This window comes from Tamandua tetradactyla, chromosome 21 (assembly GCF_023851605.1).
Source record: "Tamandua tetradactyla isolate mTamTet1 chromosome 21, mTamTet1.pri, whole genome shotgun sequence".
Lineage (NCBI taxonomy): Eukaryota > Metazoa > Chordata > Mammalia > Pilosa > Myrmecophagidae > Tamandua > Tamandua tetradactyla.
The window spans coordinates 22,728,038-22,751,732 of record NC_135347.1 but is presented as its reverse complement, the minus strand read 5'-3'; the positions used below and the strand labels follow the sequence as shown (position 1 = coordinate 22,751,732).

Below are 23,695 nucleotides of genomic sequence, written 5' to 3'. Positions count from 1 at the left end.
CCAGGTGCTCCGACCCAGGACTTAAAGCAGATAAACCTCTGGCATAGGCAACTTGACTCAACTGATTCTCACTCTTAATTTTATTGTCTCAAGATGCTTTTGCCTGGAGGGCAAATTCTGGAGGGGTCAAGGGAGGAGAGGCATTTCCCATTCTAGTTTTTCCAAGTCGGAACAACCCAGGGATACAAAAAGGGAGCTATGGCTAGCTCCTACTGCCTGGAGGAGGGAATAAAGGAGAGGACAATAACCGTGCCAGGATTTTCTCCTATGGCTCTTTGGAACCATGGTTTCTTGGTTTGGCACTTGCCCAGTAAATTCAGCCTTTAACTTTTCTCGTAATTTTGAGGAAGGGTATTCTTTGAGTCTTCCTCTGCCACTTTTTCTGGGGATAGTTTGGAACAATGACTGCCCTCAGACCTAGGTTTCCATCAATCTAAAGTAGCTCATCAAAAGCAGTGATTGATCAGACCACCTCTCCTCCACCTCCCAGATCTTAAAGAACTAGGTCTTTATAACCTACACTGGCACCAGTGAACTGCACCAGCAACCAGGGTTAAATACCTCACTGCTGTCTGCAGCAATGCTGGGGGATGGACAGTGGTAGCTACTGCCTATGGAATGCAGTTCACCAGTATTTACCGTGATTTACCAGCCTCTTCCTCCCACTCTTTGATGAATGCTGTACAATGTAGACTCTGGAGTTTCAAAATAGTTGATTCAGACCATTCCTGCCAGTTTAATAGTTGTTCTGTTGGAATGACTGATTCTTAGAAATTCCTATACTTCCATCTTCCTCTTTTTATCTTTTTAAAATAGGATTTTATATTTCATCTGCAAAGATCTTCATTAGGTTGATCCCTAGAGAGTTTATAGATTTTGTATTATTGTAAGTGGCTTTTTAAAAAATTCTATTGGATTTTCTAATGGTTTTTATTCTATTACATTTTCTAATTGGCAATAGTTGTTATAAAAGAATGCTATGTATCTTTGTTTAATGATATTTAATCACTCAACCTTGCTAACCTTGAAGTCCTTATTGTAATTGTTTTTTGATTCTCTTGTATTTTTATGATTTTTATGTAGATAACTATATACTCTACAGATAATAGCAATTTTGTCTCCTCCCTTTCTAATTTTCCTCTTATTTCAGTTTATTGTCTGATTGCATTGGCCAATCAAACAAAACCTCCAGTACTCTGTTGATCACTAGCATTTAATGAAATTAGCCTTATCTGTCCCAGACCCAATCAAATTGTGGTTATGAAACCCGCCACAATACCCTCTTGGTGAAGAATGTGGTGGTTTTTCCCCTAGGGCTTTTATCTATCTGGGGTGACTAAGGATCAGAGTAAGGGACAGCAGAACTTGGCAGAAAAGGAAATATAGGAGAAATCTGCTGTAATAGTTTCAAATTCAGGGACTGATACCAAAAGACAGATAATTATGGTTAAAATGCATTTGGGGATCATACTTGAATGATGAATAGAATTCAAATTAATTTGTTTTCCCTTTCTTTACTATTCTAACTTCTCACACCTTAAAAAAGCTCTGATGCCTCTCTCTTTTTAAACCCGACATGATCCCATGGGTTTTCCTATCTCTTCCTCAACTGCCCCCTCTTTTCTCACTCTCTCTTCATTGTGTAGAATAACTTAACTTCTTTCCCAGAAACAAATAACTCTTCCTCTTTAGAAAGGGAGAAAGAAATGCAGGTAGCAGGTGGGGGCAGAAGGGGCAATCTTTAAACGTTCCCATTGGTAATTACCATCCTGCCTGCTTACGTGATTTGGCACACTGGAGGCACATCAAATATGTAAGTAGAAATATTTGAAATCTTCACTTCCTTTGGCTCTATAGCCTTCTATCCTACTAGCCAAACCACATTGTATTCAATATGACATCTACCTCTTCTACCACAGTATCCTATTTATGCAATCTAATGCAGCTTTTATTTTTTTAGTACCTATATAATGTTGTTGATCCATTTTGAAATAACAGTAACTAAGCCCCAGTATTACCCAATTATTTGTATCATTAATTTTTGAGTCTAACTCAAAGATGATACATTTGTTCTTAAATTTCCATTCTGTCAGATTTAGCTAGATGCTCTATTTTATGACGTGCTTGAGAAAGTAGCCTCTATTACCCAACATACTATCTCATGCTCCAATCATCCTGCCCTGTGTAGAATTTGATAAGAATGTCATCTGTGTGCTCACACAAACTTTTGATAAATATGTCAAAAAGGACAGGGCCAGGAAAGGACCCTGAGGCACACCACCATAACATTTCCTTCGGGTTGACATGGAATTAACATTCTTTGGACCTGACTCTTCAATTATTGATGAATTCACTGACTGTTCTTGCATCCACTCCATATTTCTCCATGTTATCCACAAGGACTTCATGAGAAGCACTGTCAGATAGAAGCCTTGCTCAAATATTAAGGCTCTGAGTATAGAGCATTTCGTTGGCCTACCCTGTTAATAAATCCATGTATTATTCAGGTCTATTTCAGTTTCCAATGACAGAATTTCAATTTATACTAGATTAAGCAAAAGAGATAATTTATAAGTTCACCTAACTGTTCATTCTATTTCATCAGCAGTCTGTTTTTGTCCACCTCTCATTCCTGCCTTCTGTATCTTGGCTCCAATCTTAGGCATTTTCTCTTTCCCTGGAGGTGATTACCAGGAGCTACAGAGCTTTTTTCCCAACAGGTCCTCTACAATCCTGGAACCGAGTCCTGTTGTCTCTTTTTGAATCATGTGTCTGTCCTTAAACCAAACCTAGGGATATGAGATGATCTGATTGACCAGCCCCTAGGTCATATGCCTTTCCCTGGAGCTGGGGTTGAACTCTGCTTCACCCAAAGGACATGAACAGAGAAATCCTCAAGGATAATAATTCTATCAAAAGAAGAATGAATAGAAAGTTTGTATGGCCATGAAAAATGTCTTTCCTCCTAGTGAAGGCTTGTGGAGGATTGAGGCTGTATATACCAGAGAAAAACTTGTTCTTAAATCTAATCCAGTCCTGTGGGTGTAGACCCATGTAAATAGCCTTTTTTGATGAGGCTACTTCAGTTAAGGTGTGACACACTTCATTTCAGAATGGGTCTTACTCCTTTTACTGAAATCCTTCACAGACAGAATGAACACAGAGAGAAAAAGCCACAGAAGAAAGAAGCTGAAATTAAAAAAACCTGGAAGAGATCAGCAAATGCTGCCACATGACTTGCAATGACAGAGGAGTCCAGCGTCTCTGGCATCTGGTCTCAGGAAGAAAGCATTGTGTTGATGATGCCTTGATTTAGACATTTTTCTCAGCCTCAAAACTGTAAATTTATGAGTTAACAAATTCACATTGTTCAAAATAAGCCCATTTTATGGCATCTGCTGTCAGCAACCTATGAAAATAAAACAGGACTCCATGATATCTCCTGAACTTACTGCTATCCATAGCTCAAGGTTCATTATATATAGACTTTCAATTGCATACCAATTATTATGTAGTTGAAAGCAATGCTTTGGTTGAATAAACAATGTATCATGAAAAATATATTCTATAGAGATCATGAATGAGTGCTCTCCATTCTGCAGCTGGCCAGCTGAATTCAAACCCACTCACCACAGAAATCTGGGCAAAAGAGTCTCAGATGAAGAGTGGGGACATCATGTATGAATTTTCTGGTGAGCTGTATGGCTATGAAGAGATCATTTACTGGTCTTGATTCATTTGGATGGCAATGGTTATATACAGGCCAGAATACTGTAGTCTTCAAGCAATAGGAAATGTCAGGGTTGAAAGCTATGAGAACCAGTTATAGCCTGGCTTTAATATAATTGTTTGAATCTGGGGCTGGATTGCTTTTGGGGAGATGGACCAAAAGTACTTTTTGGTCTAATTGGTTTGTTATCAAGGCATGTTCTCAGGCATTTAATAACTTTATCTATTCCAACCACATTCAAGTCCTTAGGGGGCTCACTCCCCTTGTGCGTACTTGCTAATGGGAGAGCACAGGCATGGGCACGGGGGAAAGTGCTCTTAAGGACAATTTTGAAGGGATGCTTTTGGCAGAGAAAATTCTGGGAACTTTTATATCATGTGGTTGATCTAGATACCTTTGTAACCAAACCCATGGACTAAGTGGGGCACTTGAGGTATAACTACTTGGTGACACCCATTTTGTCATCTCTATGCTACCAGGAATCTCAGAAGGAAAACTAACAGCAATAAAAACAGGACTCCATTCACCACTTTGATCACACCAAACAAAGCAATATGACCTTCGCCTGGACTGTACACCTCTAAATATATTGGGTAGTGTCTGTCCTTTTCCTGTTCTTTTTTGTCAGTGTTTTTTTATTGTGAAATATAACAAATGCAAAAAAAAAATACATTCCCAAGTACATTTTAACAGTAATTATACAAAAGATTTCAGAGTTTGGTATGGGTTACACATCCACAATTTTTGGTTTTTCCTGCTAGCTGCTCCAAAACACTGGAGACTAAAAGAAATATCAGTGTAATGATTCAGCAGTCATACTCATTTGTCAAATCCTAACTTCTCTGTTATAAGTCATCCTTCTCCCAATATCTAGGGATATTTGGGCTATGCCCATTCTAACTTTTTCATGTTGTAAAGGGATGTTGATAATATAGGATAGAGGGATGGAATAGTTGATGTTCTTGGAGAGGCTGGTCCCTCTGGGTTTCAGGACTTATCCCTTTCCTGTTTTTTATTTTTACAGAGCATCCTGCTTTTTGTGTTAAGTGAAGTTGGACTTATATCAGAGTCAATATCTGGGCAGCAGAAGAATCACCATATCTTACATGGAATGGTAGGTAGGCAGACAACAGAGAAAAAGCAAGAGGATTGTCAATTATCAGGAATACATTAAGCCTTTCCTGAGTGTCGTCGATGTAACTGTCAGGATTTTTAAAATATGTTATACATAACAGCACATGAGAGGCCACCTTCAGAGAATGTGGGAAAAATAGTGGATATTCAGGAACCAGATAGAGAAGACCAATAAGCCACTTTTTTGATGTGGTAGAGTCAAGTCACACAACCATGGGAGTGTTAAGTCATCCTATTATTTCCAGACTAATCAATAACATTAAAAGTTGTAGTTAAGTCTGACAAAATGAAACTGGCAAGAACATGTCAATGAACACAAAAACCCTGAAAATTATCACTCCCAGGATGTAAAGAGCAACAACAAAACTGTAATTTATCTGAGGGTTCCAATATCGGAAAAAGGGAAGAGTCTTAATTTCCCTTCCCGTTTTTACAATAGGAAAGTCAATTCAGTGCTCCAGGCATTATTACAGTATATATTGATATAGAAACACTGTATAGAGGGTTTTTTTTCCTAGAAACTGATAAATTCTAAATGAAGACTAGGGAGAAAACAACCAACCTTAATGGATAATTTGTTCAAATACAGTTGACTTTTGTCTTTACAGGTGCTCTTTTTTCCATATTACAAAATGAATGATTTCCCTTTGGATTTTATTTTTATGACACTAAAATATATATACCTAATACATATTTCTAGATTCTAAATGAACATTCTGGGAAAACTTTCATTTGGTACAAATAAAAATGAATAAAACCTAGCATGAAACTGCATTAAAACCTATATTTTACAAAGGTTAAACAATACATAGTGCTCACTTAGGAACAGAAAAAATCGGATTGTCTGCATGCTCTCTGTGCCTGCTGCTTTCAGAACACTTTGAAATATCAATATCCCCTGTGTTCTAGATATATGGGAGAAGGTGAGATTATAGAGTTAAGGAGCCAGAAGGGTCTCAAGCTGTCCATCTACATCACCACTATCAATTCATTGTCCAAAGTTTAGTTCCATTTATACCACATACAAAAGCCAAGTCAAAATGGATCAACAGTCTAAACAGAAGAGCTAAAACCATAGACCCTTATTATAAAACATAGAGGAAAATCTTCAGGACTTTGCATTGGACAATGAACTCTTAAGTTGGACACTAAAAAGCATGAGCAAAAAAAGGAAAATGGTAAATTGGATTTTATAAAAATTTAAAACCTCTGACATCAAAGGATATTATCAAGAAAGTGAAAAGACAACCTACAGAATTGGGGAAAATAGTTGGAAATCATACATCTGGTAAAGATTTAATATTCAGAATATGGAAAGAACTTCTAATACACAAGAATAAAAAAGACGAACACCTCAAAAGACGGGCAGAGAACTTGAATAGATATTTCCCTAGATAAAGAGATAGAGAAAGATATAGAGATGGCCAATAAGCACATGAAAAGATGTTCAACATCATTAGTCATTAGGAAAGGCACATTAAACTTACAATGATAACTATAATATAAAAACTTGGTGAACTAAAGTCAAGAGCATGGGTTTTCAGGTTGGGTCCTACTGTAAAGGGTCCTAGATTGTAAGCTCTTACAGCAGTCACATATATTCAAGAGATATAACTGTTAATTCTAAATTCTGAAATACTAAGCTGTTGGTATATAACATGGTCATTCCCAGAAACTTCGGGTATTTATGTGATACATGAGACTCAGAGTTAGAGCTTTGAAGCTATGAAAGTCCCCATACAGGAACTGTTTAAAAAGTTGAAAGGTTGATCAGACTTCAGGTAGAGATATGAATGAAACTGATTTGGATAGGACCAAGGTATATCAGAATATAAGATAAAGGATGATATTGTTCATATTTTAAAACTTCACCTTCTGTGTCATGTTAAAGGGAGAGATGTTTCTTAGGTGTAAAATTTATATTCTGGGTAGCGCATTTCCTAATTTAACTTGTAGGGTCAGTTTAATTGAACTACCATAAGTACATGGAATCTTAAATAGGGCATGAGATTTCTGTTGGTTTGTACAGCTTAGTGTGATGCCTGAATATATTGCAGAGTAATTTGGGTAGTGGATAAAAAAGTATTTGCAAAGTCCCCTTGGGGAACTGGGGAGAAAGGAGGAAATATTCAACTTCTCCATTTTGGAGTAGTTGAATATTTTAAGTAGGCTAAGCCTACTTAACATTAGGCCTAAGAGCCACCCCCCCACCCTCCCAGAGAACCTCTTTTGTTGCTCGGATGTGGCCGATCTAAGTCAACTCAGCAGGTGAACTCACTGCTCCTACCCCCACATGGGACATGACTCACAGGGGTGTAAACCTCCCTGGCAACATGAAACAGAACTCCCAGGATGAGATGGAACCTGGCATCCTGGGATTGAGAAAGACTTCTTGACCAAAAGGGGGAAGAGAGAAACTGTTAGAAAAAAAACACTACACCTGAAAGTCAATAGACACTCACCCGATTGTGGAGAAAAAAAGAATTTATTCATAATCTTGCAAGAACAGGTGCTCAGCCAAACACAAAGTGGTGACTGGCACACCAAACAATAGAATGCCAAAATGGTTACACCTGTGCCTAGCTTGCAGCACCCCCCCCCCCCACCCCTGTTTCTCCACTGATTGGATACTGTAGAGGTTACAGCCTATCTGGATAGTTTAACTAATTCAAATTTCCAGCAGAAGGTTCCGCTTTTAATTATGCTTTATATTTCATTGACCCTGGCCGTCACTTATTTAAACTTATTTCTACTTGTTTGGCACCAATTCTAGGCTTACCTCAAGGTGGTTTCCTTCCCTGCCTGTAAAACTGGATTGAGTTATTCTGCAGCTCTTTCCTTTGTCATGTTGTGTGAAAACTAAGCTTAATTTTCTCATAGAAATGAGACAAAATAAAGTGTCAGTGGCTGAGAGATTTCAAACAGTGTCGAGAGGCTATCCTGGAGGTTATTCTTACCCATTGATTAGATATTCCCTTTTTAGTTTATGGCGTATTAGAGTGGCTAAAGGCAAGTACCTGAAACTGTTGAGCTGTGTTCCAGTAGCCTTGATTCTTGAAGATAATTGTATAATGATATAGCCTTTACAATGTGACTATGTGATTGTGAAAACCTTGTGTCTGATGATCCTTTTATCCAGGCTATGGACAGATGGGTAAAAAAATAAATAATAGGGGGGCAAAAGGTAAAATAAATTGGGTAGACGGAAATACTGGTTGTCAGTGAGAGGGAGGGGTAAGGTGTATGGTATGTATGCGTTTTTTCTTTTTCCTTTTTATTTCTTTTTCTGGAGTGACACAAATGTTCTAAAAAATGATCATGGTGATGAATACACAACTCTGTGATGATATTGTGAGCCTTTGATTGTTCAAACCATATATGGAATGTATGTTTGTGTGAAGATTTCTCAATAAAAATAATTTTAAAAACTGCAATGAGATACCACTGCATATCCACAAGGATGGCTATTATTTTAAAAATGGAAAATAAGTGTTGGTGAGAATGTGGAGTAATCAGATCCCTCATACATTGTAATGGGAATGTAAAATGGTATAGCCACTGTGAAAATTTGTATTAGCAGTTCCTCAAAAAGTCAAACATACAACTACCGTCTGACCCAACAATTCTACTCCTACGTATATACCAAAAATAATTGAAAAAAGGAGCTCAAAAACCTGTGCACCAAAGTTCACAGCAGCATGATTCAGAATAGCCAAAAGGTGGAAACATGTCTAGTGTCTATCAACAGATGAATGGATAAACAAAATATGGTGTGTACATACAATGGAATATTTTCTTTGAGCAGCCTAGGTATGTTAAACATTCCACTTAGATGAACTATCTAAAATAAGCAAATTTATCATGACAAAAGTAAGAAGTCAACAGGGGCTACAGGGAGGGTGGATAGAGAGTTGCTTAATGGGTACAGGGTTTTTGTCTTGGGTGATGATGCTTTCAAATGTTGGAATGATTCTTCTGATTGTGTTGTGCAGGATGTATTGGAGGGAAGATACAATCTGGAAACTGTTTAGGTGCTTGTTGCCACAATCTAGACATGATTTGAAAAAAACCTAGATATTAGTGGTGGCGGTGGAAATGGGAAGCAGGACACACTGTAGAGACATATAAAAAAGACTAATAATACATTAAATATAGAAAGCATGTGAGATGGAATGGTCAAAGACAAACATGAAGTTCACATTTCAGTGAATGGAAGAAGTGAACTTGGGTAAGGGGGAGGGGAAACAGGGGACATGATGAGATGGAAATGTTAGTGAGATAGCCTTTCATATAGAGATATTCAACTAGATAAAGTTGTGAGGTTGAAGCTCTGAAAAAGAACTAAGTGCTAGGAAAGACAATTTGGGGAGTCACTGGTAAAAAGAGATAGTTGAAAATATGAAGATGAATGAGAACCCTGAAGAAGAGAGGAAACCAAGACAAGACTGAGTTTTGGAGTTTGCTGCTATTTGGGCTCAGGCCACTAAAACCCAAGAGGAGCATTCATTAGGAAGAACAGAATCTCTTCTGAGCACTATTACTGAATCCTATCACATTGGGGCCAGTGAAACTAGATGCTTTAGTCAAGACAAAAAGAATGATAATGGCCAATCCCCCCAGATTAAATTAGGAAACTAATTTTAAAAATTTATTGGAGTAAGGGCGGGCCAAGGTGGCTCAGCAGGCAAGAATGCTTGCCTGTCATGCTAGAGGACCCGGGTTTGATTCCTGGTGCCTGCCCATGTAAAAAAAAAAAAAGAAGTTATCAGAGTAAGCTAGTAACTAGAGTGTATTGTAGAATGAAAAGGTCAAATAAAATGAAGAGTGGTTTTCTTTGCACCTCAAGAAAATGTCTTTTCCAAGGGGGAGAAGTATCAGCATGATACTGTCAAAGGAAACGACTAAATGTCTATAATGTTTTGCCACTTGTAGATAGTCCCAGTGTTAGTTGTCTGCCTAGATCATTTGGCTCCAGTTCTACCATGACTCAATAAATGATTAAACACCATTTTTGTGGCTTGATGAAAGCGACGTCCACCGCCATGGCACATTCAGCAATGACAATGGATGCTTTATTCCTCGGCTCCCATCTTGGTCAGTCAGGCCTCCTGAGGACTCCTGCCCAGCGACTCTCAGTTCTGGTGCAGGGGACAGAAGAGAGTGAGAAGTTGGAAAGGAAATGTATATTTGCATCCCACACAGATATCTGAAGGGTTGGATCTAAACTGGTGCTTCTTTCAAAATTTGGATTAGAAATAGGCAGAGATGGAATCTTTGAGAACAGTGCCTCTGGCATTGTGACTCACCATTTGAGGATTTCGTTAGGAGGGGAAGTACGTGTCCTTCAGTCAATCATCAGGAAATCACAACTGCCTGCCTGTTCCACCAAATCCTGCAGAATTTAGCTGGAGAGGGTAAGAGCTAACTTAATGCTTGTGGGGGTGGAAACTTCGACACTGTAATGATTTCCTTGCCTAAATCCAATCTTTCCTATTTCAAGTCATGAAAACACATACTTTTAGGTGGATTGATATACACACACACATATACAGAGTGTATATATATTATGTTTTCATAAACATTTACTTGTCAATGCCTGTATCTTAGGGTGCCTTTAAATAAAATCTCAACTGAATTAACCTAAAATAAAATGTTCTCTATATGAGCTCCCAAAAGAAGATGAACCTTAAGAAGGGCTACTTAAATTCATTCCAGAGAAAATGGAGAATAAATGAGAATACCAGGTAGAGTTAGAGGGTTATTTTGATGAACTGATTTCTATATAAAATGAGGGAAGATTAGAGCTCATAAGGTTCTGCATTTTCAAATAAATCACTGCATGGAAGCAGAGGAAATATAACCAAGAATTTTGTTTTTATGGCTGGTTAACACTTTCCTCCCTTTGTAGAATTCAAAGTTCAGGAAGGAAAACACATTTTAGGCAGTCCTTTCACTCAATCAACAGAAGTAAGGGTCTCCTATGAGCCAGGCAGAGCATTAGGCTCTAGGACAAGACAACAGAAAGAGTCAAAAACAAAGAGAACTAAAAGAGACAGTCCTAGCTCTCAGAAGGCTGAGAGGCTGGTGGGGTGGGATGAGAGCTGGAAACAAATCATGGCACTGATGAATGTAGAATTACAGCTGAGATAGGTGTTTTAAAAGAAAAAAATAGAGACCTATAAAAAGCCAATAACAAAGGATTTGAGGCGGGGAATGCAGACATGGGAAGCCTTCTCGAGAAAGGGCTATTGGAGTTTAGATCTAAAGGACAGGCTGAGTAAACGTTAACAGAGAAGGGGGCTGGGGGTGGGGAGAAGCATTCAGGCCCAGCGAAGAGCATGTGCGAAGGTTGTGAGAGTAGACCCACCTCCCCTCTAACCCCCACCGGGACCAGGCCAAGCAGTGCCTCATTAAAGATTTGGTCTTTATTCCAAGAACAGTGGGAAGCCATTGAAGGGTTTTAAGCAGGTTAGTGACATGATCAGATTTGCGTTTTGAAAAGAGCACGCCCCCTGCAATGCTGAAAACAAATTGGAAAGCCATTGTAGAAGAGCCATTGTTTCATTAAGAAAATGCTAAGATCTTCAGCAGTCACAGCCGCTTTCCAATGGTCACCAGACCCCGCTAATGTTTTTCTGCACCCCTCAGAACATTCGGAAGCTATTTTAGGTGAGGATTAAGATTTCTTGATCCCAGATTATTTTATGTCAACGTTTGCACTAGAGACAGTATGCCTCAATCTGCTCAAAATTTTGATTGGCGTAACTAATCACTGTTCTTGTCAATGATAGCATCAAAGAGGCCTGAAAACAAACTTCCACATTTTATAGTCAGGGACAATATCATTAGTTGTCTCCTGCCTTCTATCTCTGCCACTGTCCATGCCCATCATCTCTTTAGTTTTCCTATCATTGCATAGCCTCTCCGTGCCTCTCACTCAGTCTCTGACCTCCTTGGTTTCCCATCATGCCTAGCCCTCATGGTCAGTTCTTTCAACAGTGCTCAGACTGGAGTATGTGATGCAGAAGGAATGGGAGTGGAACTGGCAAGCAGAAGGTTGGTGATTCCTCAAAAAGTCAAGTATGCAATTACTGTATGACCAAGCAATGCCACTCCTATGTATAAACCAAACACAACTGAAAAACAGAGACTAAAGTAGGTATTTGTACATCAATATTCATAGCAGCCTTATTCATAATAGCCCAGAGGTGGAAGCATCTCTAGTGTCTATCAACAGATGAATAGATAAACACATTGCACTATGGAAATGTAATGGAATACTATTCTGTTGTAAAAGAATGAAGTTTTGATACATGCTACAACATGGATGAACCCTGAAAACTTTATGCTAAGGGAAATAAGCCAGACACAAAAGGACAAATCTTGTCTGATTCTACTTATATGAAATACATACACTGAGCAAATTCATAGAGGCAGACAGTAGATTAGAAGTTGTCAGGGGCCTTGGAGAGCATGAATAGACAGTTATTGCTTAATGTATACCAAGTTTCTGTTTTGGGTAATGAAAAGATTCTGTGGACGGCAGTGATGGCAAATACGGTATTGTAAATGTAATTAATGCCATTAAATTGTACACTTAAAAATGGTTAAAATGGCAAATTTTACATTGCCACAATAAAAATTAAAAATTTAAAAATAAATAAATAAAAGAGCAAGGCAGAGTCTAAATACCAGGCAGAATCCAGTCATCTTGACCAACTCGTAACTTTTCTTGGGAAAGCCCAATTGCAAAGGCCCAATTATCAAATCTCAGCTAGCAAGAACTTAAACCATGAGTGATCAATTGTCCTCATCAGAGTCCTAAATCTCCCTAGGTTATGCTAAGAATGTTCTTGGAGCTCAAAGAGGGTTGGTGATCCTAGATGGAGTGTGTAGAGGTATGCATGGACTGGTAGCTGGCAGGTCCTGATAATGCTGCCTAGGGAACCTACCTTTACTCTACCTGAGTCCAGGTTGCCAAATGTTGCTGTAGAAACTGATGTACCCTGTAACTGGGTTCATATAGTTAAGCATATCAGCTCATAGAGGGCACAAAACCTACACTCCACATGTTTAAAGATCTCTTCAACATTTCAGGCAGGTGGCCATCACTCAGCATCAATACCATAGGTTTAATCGTTCCATCTTCTTTATATTGAGCCCAAGATGATGGCCCCTCCCCCCTTTAACTTTCACCCACTTAAGCTAATTGTGGCCTCTGTAGCCACACAGAAGCTAATCATTTGTTGGCCCTTTAGTGCTTTAAGTTGGCCATAATGATAACCATCTGTAGGCTGAGCATCCTTATTTCTGTGCATGGGTACTTCTCTGGTGAGGTTTCCAGGGCTCTTGTCCTGGCCACACTTCTCCATTATTATGTAAATAATAACATTCTTAAGCCATGTGCAACTGGCTGATTAGATGATCTGTGCTCACTTGGTTATATGTAAAAATCAACTTTAGTCTATTTCCATTCTTCTCAAACCAGTTCTTTTTCACCTGTATACAAAAGCTTTTCCACCAAAGGAAAACCTAGTCCCTTTATTTTTGTTATCAAAATTTAATAACCCTGTAACCCCAAACCAGCCCATCCCAGTTTATTCAAAATTCTAAATACCTGTCCAATTGAGGAATTTCCCCTTCTTCTTACCCAGCTCTGACCCCGTCTTAGAAGACTGGGGGAAGAGTATAGCTGCCTCCTTCACTGTGTCCTATCTCTTTTCCTCTCACTAGCTACTTGTTTCTAATCACTCCATGGTTGCAATGGGGGAGAAGACAATAGGGGAAAATGGCTGATACAGTTGACTCTGTTGATGTGTTCTAGGCGTAATAGATGCAAAGCTCATTTTTTTCCTCTTCTATGGCACTTTCACATATTACTGAGAGATGCCCTGCTGGTGACATTTAAACCAGTGCTTCTCAAAGTGCATTCCACAAGTGATAGATCCTTATCACCTGGGAGCTCACTAGAAAGGCACATATTTGGGCCCCACCTCAGTTCTAAGGAATGGGAATGTGTCAGAGTGGGGCCCAGGAATGCTTTGTTTTGTTTTTTTAAACATTTTTTAATTGTGAAATATAACATATAGACAACAAAACAATACATTTCAAAGTACATTTTAACAGGTAATTATAAAACAGATTTCAAAGTTTAGTATGGGTTACAGTTCCACAATTTCAGGTTTTTTTCTTCTAGCTGTTCCTAGACACTCGAGACTAAAAGAAATATCAATATAATGATTTAGCAGTCATACTCATTTGTTAAATCCTAGCTTCTGTGTTATAACTCCTTTTTTTCCTTTGATTCTTCTCCCAATCTTTAGGGATATCTGGGTTTTTCTCATTCTAACTTTTTTCATGTTGAAAGGGGTGTTGACAATATGGGATAGGGAGATGGAGCTAGTTGATGTTCTTGGAGGGACTGGCACCTCTGGGTTTCAGGATTTACCTGGCCTAGGAACCATTTGAAGGTTTTAGGTTTCTGAAAAGTAAACTTAGTGCATGCAACTTTTGTTGGATCTCAGATAGAACCCTGCGTATTCTTTAGGGTTAACAGGAACAATGTGGTTGGGGTTTAGCAAACTGTTAGATAATTAGCAATATCTAGCTGAAGCTTGCAAAAGAGTAGCCTCCAGAATAGCCTCTTGACTCTATTTGAAGTCTCTTAGCCACTGATACCTTATTTTGCTATATTGCTTTTCCCCCTTTTGGTCAGGAAGGTATTGTCAATCTCAAAATGCTAGGGCAAGGCTCATCCCTTGGAGCACTGTCCCACATTGCCAGGGAAACTCACACCCCTAAATGTCATGACCCACATAGTGGGGAGGGTAATGGTTTTACTTGCAGAGTTGGGCTTAGAGAGAAAGAGGCCACATCTGAGCAACAAAAGAGGTCCAGGAATCTATTTTTGTAGGCATTCCAGGTGATTTTGGTGTGGGCTAAAATTTGAGAAGTACTGATATAAACAGTAGTTCTGCTCTGGCTCTCCACTTACAACCCTACTCAGCTTCTGGGTTTCAGGGATTATTGCATCTCCAGCCTACATTCTCCTGCTGAGCTGAGCCCACAAGTAAACCCCAGGACACACTATGCTTTCTCTACAGCCAGTGGCAGTGCAATTGCCCCCCTATGGTGTCCTCTTCCTCATTGCTATACAACTTGGAGGTCTCTCCACCCTGACTGTCCAACTTAGACTTCTTGGAAATGTCAGAGGTGAGTGTCTCTGTACCCCAAACTCCATGATATGTGGGCCAAGCCTTGAGGAATTCTCTTGAAGCCTCTCTCTTGGATGGAGGCTTTTTTATCCCCTATTGAAGTGGGTGATGGCCTCATGCTGACCAAACTGGATTAACAGATGAGCATGTTCCAAATAAGTGATCTAGCACCTCTCTTTGGGAATTAGGAAGAGTTGGTTCCTCTTGTATTATTCTAAGCTGTTTCATTTCCTAGGACTGTCACAACAAATTACCAGTGGGTGGTTTAAAACAACATGCATTTATTGTCTCACAATTCTGGAGATGAGAAATCCAAAATTAAGGTCTTGGCCAAACTGTGCTCCCTTTGAAGGCTCTAGGGAAGAATCCTTCTTGCCTCTTTGGAGGTGCTGGTGGTTCCCAGCAATCTTTGACACTCCTTGCCTTGTAGACATGTCATTCTAATTGTTCTCCATCATTATATACCTCTCTTCCCTATATTTGTCTCTGCGTGTCTCCTTTTCTAAATGATACTAGTCATTGGAGTTATGACCCACCCTAATCCAACATGATCATATCTTAATTAATTACATCTTCAAAATGCTGTTTTCAAATAAGGTCACATTCTGAGGGTCCAGATGGTGATGAAATTTTTGTGAGAAGGACACTGTTCAACCCACTAGGGTTGGCCTTTAGGCCTGTTGCAAAATTCCAACACAGTAGAAAAGTTATATTTAACATCCTTTTGCACATGAAACCTAAACTCAATCCAAAAGAAGTGGCTCTGCTTTCTTCTGCACACTTGACTTTTAGTAATGCAGTCCAAAGCCACATTGGCCATATCATATGACCAATGTATGTGGGAGAGGCTGTAAATCCCCTTAAATCATTTTCACTTATGCTCCTAAGTCATGTCTCCCTTAATATTCTTGGTTCGGTCTTCGTATCAATTTTAAAATAGATTTATATTACTCTTTTATATTTATGTTAATATATAAATATATATTTTCTTCTTTTCATACATTGCCAAACTTAAGGAACTTTCTAAACACTGACTTGCCTATTGTTCAAGCATCTCTGCTAAACAATTTCTAGCAAAATAATCACTATTCTCCATCTTCATCATTGCCATCATTTGTCCTTCTTCTTGACCAGAATTAAGAAATAATTACTAATTACTTGGTCTATTCCTCAACATCTAAGAGATGAAATTATCATCATAGCAAATGAAGAATTCATTAGACGCTCTGTTGTCTATGCACTAAACATCCTGCAGATGCTTGTTATGCATTTGTGCTATTTACCTTTCTTGGGTGGCACTCACTGCTGCTTGGCAATTGATTTCTTAACACTTTTTGCTTCTCCATGTAGTCTGTACCAAATCTTCCTTACTCCTTACAGTCCAGGCCTCATTTAATTCCATCACTCACCATAGATGACTCCACATCTCATTGACCAAAAGAAATAATGTTGATGATATGAGTTCCCTCAACCTTCCTCCTTTCAATCTTAAAATCTCTCCATGTTTAACTTTTACTCTCTTTTTGTTACTATCTCAGAAGAATATATTCTTCTAATGCTTGCCAGAACCCCAGCCCCCATCTTTGTTATCCTTTCTCATCTGCTTTGTAACTCCCATCCCTTTTGCCTCTTTAATCTGTCTCTCTCCATTAGCCCCATGACAAAAACATGTTTAAGTCTCCTATCCTAAAAATCTACCAAAAAGAAAACATCCCTCAAATTGACATCACGTCCCTTTCTTTTGCTTCACTCCTGTTGATTCATCTTTTGTTCCCTTTCTCCCATTCTACTGATAACCTTTCTGTAAAGTTGGCCATTGATCTCCTGATCATCAAATCCTAAAGTCTTTTCTCATTTTTTATTATCTTGGAGCTCTAGACTTTTCATGTTGCACCTCATACTGCCAACTCTTCCTTGGGGGTAGATTAACCATGGTTATCATAATCGCATCAGCTTCAAAACTGGTCTTCGTACAGCTAATCTCTATTCATACTAGACTTCACTGCCAGAATTAACTCCCTAAAGGAAATTCAACTTTTGCATAAATATCTCAAGTAATATAGCCCCAATATTCCCTTCCAACCTTATGCCTAATATTTCTTGACATGCCAAGCAAAGTAGTCAAAGTGAATTATTACCCTGTCTCCAAACAAGATGCTTTCATTTCTTCGAGCTTTTGAATATGCTGTTCTTCTAATTAGAACATCTCTTTCTTCCCATTTCTTTGTCATAATTCCACTTATTCTCTCAGATCCATCAATTATGTTACCTTTTCTATGAAACTTGCCTGATTCCTTTAAATGAGTATGATTTCTCTTTCCTCTGAACTCCTATAGCCTATAGGCATCCCTCAATTATACACTCAAATATACAAATTTGAATAATTGCTAAATTCAGAGAGAATTCATCTTTCCAAAATGATCACATCTTTCCAACTCAAGGAACATGGTACAAACAGTTCCACTTTTCTTGTTTTGCATTAATTTGGATAAAACATCACCTGAGATTTGGGAAAGTTATAATTTGTTTTGAAGTTTTGCCTGTAATTTGTAAACAAACAATATTCCTGTGGACATGTTTAAATTTTTCCCAGATGCCATAATTTCAGCACTGTCTGGCAATATCTCCATGAAGCCTACTGAACATCCAGATGCTTAAATATTCTGGAGTACAGGAAATAAAATGATTAGCAATTTTGGAACTAGGCCCTTTGTGGAAGTAATATATATGTGACAATGATGATCATGATAAAGAAAGAAGAGAAGGAGAATAAGGAGGACAAGCAGAAAGAAGAGGAGAAGAGCATGAGAAAGAGAAGAACTGGAATTATATGCCTCAGAAAAGAAAAGTTAAGTCACAAACAGTTTGTGAATATCTTAAAAAACTGTATGTGAGTGACAGTGTGCAACTGTTTTATGTTCCTACTCAGAGGAGGACAAATGCTTTGTCCTAGTACAAGAAAGATTAGGAAAAGACATTAGGAAAAGTCTCCAGACTCTAAAGTTGGTAAAATTCTAGAACCTGATGTTATCAACAAAAGGGGAGATCGACAACTTCCTATACTGGGTTCCTATCTGGAAGAAAAAGGTGCTGGCTCATTCAGCATTCTCATATCTTCCAGTGGAGTCATACATCCAGAGAAAGAAATGATTTTATCACATGGCATACGTTCTAGTTTGCTATCTGCTGGAATACAACACACCAGAGATGGACTGGCTTTTAATAGAAGGGGATTTATTTCATTAGTTCCTCAGAGGAAAGGCAACTAACTTTCAACTGAGGTTCTGTCTTACGTGGGAAGGCACAGGGCAATCTCTGCTGGCCTTCTCTCCAGGCCTCTGGGTTCCAACAACTTTCCCCAGGATGATTTCTTTCTGCATGTCCAAAGGCCTGGGCTGAGCTGCGAGTGCTGATATGAGTTATGCTGTGCTGCTTGGACTGTGCTACATTGAGCTCTTTCATTTAAGCACCAGCCAATCAAATCAAACATCATTCATCGCAGCAGGCACCATTGCAGCAGGCTCGTCTCTTAGCTGACTGCAGATGTAATGAGCAACAGATGAGGTTCACATAACATTGGCTCATATCCACAGCAACAGAACTACGTACCTTCACCTGACCAGGCTGACAACTGAATCTAACTACCATAGCATATAAGGAAGTTCTTTAAGAAATCACAAATCTATACCCAAGGAAAAATATAACGAAAACAAAAACAAAAAACAAAAATACACCCAAGGAAAGAAAGACAGTTCCAAGAATATGGCATTGTTGGCAGCTGCACTATTGTTGAAACCAGACATTATTGTTGCTTCTTCTGGATCCCCAACTTCCTAGCTTTGTCAACCCTGGAAAGTTACTCAACTTCTCTAGTAATCAGTTTCCCCATCTGTAAAATCGGAATTACATTTGTGTCTTCTTCACAGAGATGTGTGAGTAGTCACTGAGATGATGCCCAATAATAATAAATAATTTATTGTTTATTAGATATGTAGCACCTTCTAGGCACTATATTAGGCATTTTCCCAATCATTATCTGCTTATAGAGTGATCAACTAAGCCCTATATAAAATAGGATATGATGACTTTTCACCAGAGTTATGGTCTTTAATTAAAAATGAAAGCCCTAGGTATCAAAGGGCAGCCTGCTGAGTTCCCTTACCTTTCCCAACCATGAGACATTTCCCTGATGTCTGCAGCACGTCTTTGACGTCTGGAATGGAAGACCAATTTGCCTCCACCCCCATGTGGCTCCACCTGTCACTATTATTATGTGATCTTTATAAAATTAAACTGAGACCGAACCAATTTTTTTCATTATGCTTTCAACCAGAACCATTAAGCTTACAAATATGGCCTCTGTTTAATAAAATAAATGGATAGAAAAAGGAAAATTCCTGTATTTAACACCGTATCTTCAAAACATAATATTTATACCAACTAATGTGTTCATGTTATAACTCCAATTTGAGTTTTAATATATTTCTCACCATCTGATGGACTTCTGGTAGAGGGTCTTTTTGTAGCCAGAGGTTAATACACAAAGAATATTTTTTTCTGGGTCATTGCTTTTTTTCTTTCTCTACCATTTATCTTCAGAAAAAGCCATTTTCTCAGGGTGCAAATCTATTAACACTTCTCTGTTTATATCAACTAAAGATATTATCATTCTGATCTTGGCAGAGATTATTGTACATCAATAAAGACACCTGGTAATGTTTCAATGCCTAATTTAAGAGTCAGTTAAAAGACACAGAATGCTAAAGTTAATTATATCATTACAGGAGAGTTTATGTATGTATGTATGTATGTATGTATTTGTGTGTGTGTGTGTGTGTGTGTTTGTATATATATTTCCTTTTTAAAGGAAAGTTTGGATTCCCAGGAATAATGATAGTGAAGCATATGCTTTATTCCTGGCAAAACAAAGAGTTCAGTACAAAGTTTCATATATAGCTTAATGCAAAACCATTAATAACTGTCTCTATGCTAATAGTGAAATTGAAAAATCCAAGCTGTAGGGTTGAATTTATATGGCTGAGTCAGAGTCATCATAATTGGAATTTCAGCAACATATTTGGATGATAGAAATCAGTGGGGCATGACAGTCTTTACTGTGAGTTATACATAAAGATAGCTTAGGACTTGAATGAGACATGCATGATGTATAAAGAAATCCTTAGACACTATGAAAATAGTTTACCACTGTGAAGAGAAAAGAAGAAGGTTAAATTACTTTGGTTACACAGCCCCATGTAATGCACAAACTCAACTGAACCAACTTTGTTTTCCAGATGTCTTCAGAACTGTACAATAGCAGAATTTTGAGAAGTATACGAAAATGATTTCAGGGTATGCCTCACACTTTGCTATAGAAACAGTAACAGTAATGAAAGAAATTTTAAATCATCCTAAGATAGATGAAGAAAATCTTATACAATAAGTTCCCCAAAGCATTCTTTTATAGAAGATGCATAAAACGTCAGCCTTTGGAATAAGAAAGACTTGGGTTTGAGCCACAGCTTCACTTTTACTCTTTTTTTTTGGACCTTGGGAAAGTCTTTAGCCTCACTAAATTTTAGTTTCCTCATCTATAAATTGAGGACAAGAGCAGTGCCTACCACTGAGCTGATGTGAGGTTTCAATGAGAAAATATGTATAAAGCACTACGCATAGGGTCAGGGCACAAAGGAAATTCTCAGTAAATATCAGCTATGGGGTTAACAATGATGATGGTGAAGATGATGAAGAAGAGGAGGAAGTGATGGAGAAGGAGAAGGAGGAGAAAATCAACTAGACTCTATGTCTGCATTCTTTGTCAAAAGAGATTCCTAAGAACAATTGGTACTGAAATGATACAATTCTCTCACTCCTTCCAAGGATAATAATTACTATGGTTGAGCATTTATGTGCATTTCTTTATCTGTCCTTGTAGAAAAATATTTGTTATAGAATTAAAATGGGGTGTATATCTTTTGTCAGACTGAAAAGAAGAATTCTCTTTAACCTAGAATAAAGAACAAATATTAAATGTGCTATTAAAATATCTGCCCTTTGGCCAAATCCCTATATGGTAGCAATGTTGTTATTTACTCTTCCTGGTCTGCAGGGGCAGTGGAGATAGAGTATAGCACGTTAAAAGTTAAAACTGGATGGACAGACCCTTTTTTGAAATTGACAAGCTGATCCTAAAATTTATATGGAAATGCAAAAGATCCTCAAATATTCAAAGCAACCTTGAGAGAGAAGATTGAGTTGGAGGACTTATACTATCTGACTTCAATATTTCTGTGAAGTTACAGTAATTAAAACAATGTGATACTTGTCATAAAGATGACAGAGAGATCAGTGGCACTAAATAGAGAACCCAGGAATAGATCTAAACAGTTATGATCATTTGATTTTGATGAAGATTCCAAATCAATCCAAAAGGAAAAGGAAATTCTTTTATAAATGGCAGTGGAATAGTTGGTATAACCATATGAAAAGAAGTAAACCTTGATTCCTACCTTACATCATATACATAAATTAATGGATAATAGACTTACACAAAAAAGATAAAACCATAAACTTTAGAAGAAAATGTAGAGAATATTTTCATTACTTGGGGTAGGGAAATGCTTTATAGATAGGACAAAGAAACACTAATCATAAAAGAAAAAAGTGATAAATTGGAGTTTGTCAGATTGAAAAGACTGTCTCTTTAAAAGATTCTATTAAGAAAATAAATAGACAAATTACAGACTGGGAGAACATATTTACAAAATATGTATCTGACAAAAGACTAGTATCTAGATATAAAGAACTTCTATGATGCAATAATTATAAAGTCAAATAACTCAGTAAATACAATTTGAACAATACTTTACAAAAGAAGATATCTGAAAGGCCAAAAGTACCTGAAAAGTTGCTTAACATCATTAGTTATTAGGGGCAAATTAAAACTAAAATACCATAATGCATCCTCAAGGAAGGCTAAAATTAAAAAGACTGACAACACCAAATGTTGGTGCAGAGATGGAGTAATTAAAACTCGCAAACAGCAACACTATTTGTAGGTATTTGCTCCAGTGGAATTAAAACAAATGTGCCCAAAAAGCATGTTCAGGACAAGGGGAGATACAAAAAAGGGAAAAGGAAAAGCATGAGGAGCCAGAGCTACAAGGAGAATTCAGCGTACTACTAAGAGTTTAATATTTCTGGGATAAAAAATATAGCTGAAGATAAAGTGAAAGAGGTAGTCAGACCAGACATTTTTGCTCTAGGTTTTGGGTTGCAATGTTATATTTTCACAAAATATGGAACTGTAGGAATATAGTCATGAAGTTAGGAGAGTGTGCTTTCTGGAGTTCTCCATGATAGAGACCACTAGTTCTCAAGCTTTAGTGGGCATCGAGAATTACCTAGAGGGCTTGTTAAAACACAGATCGCTGGGTCCTACCCTCAGAGTTTGTGATACAATAGGTGTGGATGTGGCCCAGTAATTTGAGTTTCTCAGTTCCCAGGTGAAGCCAAAGCTCCTGGGCTAGGGCCCAGACTTTGAGGACAACTGAGGATGCTGGGAAGGGGAGGTACTTTACAACCCCCAGAATCAGCTTCTCCTGGCAGGCCTTCCCCATCAGGGAGGTGCTAGTTGTACTTGGGATAAGGTCACCCCCACATAGTCTTCTCATTCTCATTTTCCTGGTAGATAGATCTTAATCATATGTCAACTTACAGGAATTTAGAGCATTTTTTGTGGTTGAAGTCTCTTCAATAAAACAGGCTCATGCTCCCTCTAAGTCTCAGGGACTCTTTTGTTCACACAACCTGGTGACACATATACAAAAATGACTACTGTGCAATTCTCCCACCCTTTGGCTGCCTCATGGGACTGATGTGTGAATGAGATTACTTATTGGGGCCACCTAATAAAATATTTATTGTACAATAAATAAATAAAATATTTATTGGCTGTTTCACACATTTAAAAGTACATTTATATCAATTCATTATCTTAACTTTCTGAAACACCACCATTTTTATTACTGATGGGCAGATAAAGAAGCACAAAGAAATGATTACATATCTAAGGTTCTCCATGGTTCTTCATCTAGAGCTGTTCCCCAAGGACGCAGCAGCCTCTCCTAGAAACTAGTAACCATTTTTGTTAATTTCAAATTCAAGTCTTCCCCAGGCCTGCAAAGTGTCAAATGAATGCAACCATCCTCAAATGAAACAGGAATGGTAGGTTGCTGGGTTTTGTTTTGTTTTGTTTTGCTTTTGATTGCAGAGTTTTATGGTGGTTAAACTTAGGGTGCCTGTTATTTTGTGGGAAGCAACTGCTTTTATACCTCCTCCCTTTTCCCAAATTTTGAGCTTGTAGGAGAGAGTGGGGCAGATATTGGCAATGTTTCTGGTGCCACTGTAGCATGGAAATAGCCTAGTTAACATATCTGCAAGGCTAGTGCCAACTGACCACTCCATATCCCTGAAGTTGGCGCAGGAGAACGGTTGAACTGTCCCTGTGTCTGTAAAACCATAGAAGGGATGAGCAACAATCAGAGGACATAAACTGGTCGGCGGAAACGAGGACATAGTATGGCCAAAATGGAGCCCAGGACAAAGATCACAGTAA

The 23,695-nt window shown here is 38.2% G+C and overlaps 1 long non-coding RNA gene across 1 annotated transcript in view; it reads left to right on the top strand.

The window, feature by feature from the left end:
- The window catches only part of LOC143665301 (uncharacterized), a 39,780-nt gene that overhangs the window by 5,448 nt on the left and 10,637 nt on the right, over window positions 1-23,695 (top strand). Inside the window, exon 2 of the long non-coding RNA XR_013166845.1 lies at window positions 4,755-4,844. This is a non-coding gene — a long non-coding RNA (uncharacterized LOC143665301). The remainder of the gene's footprint in view (window positions 1-4,754; window positions 4,845-23,695) is intronic.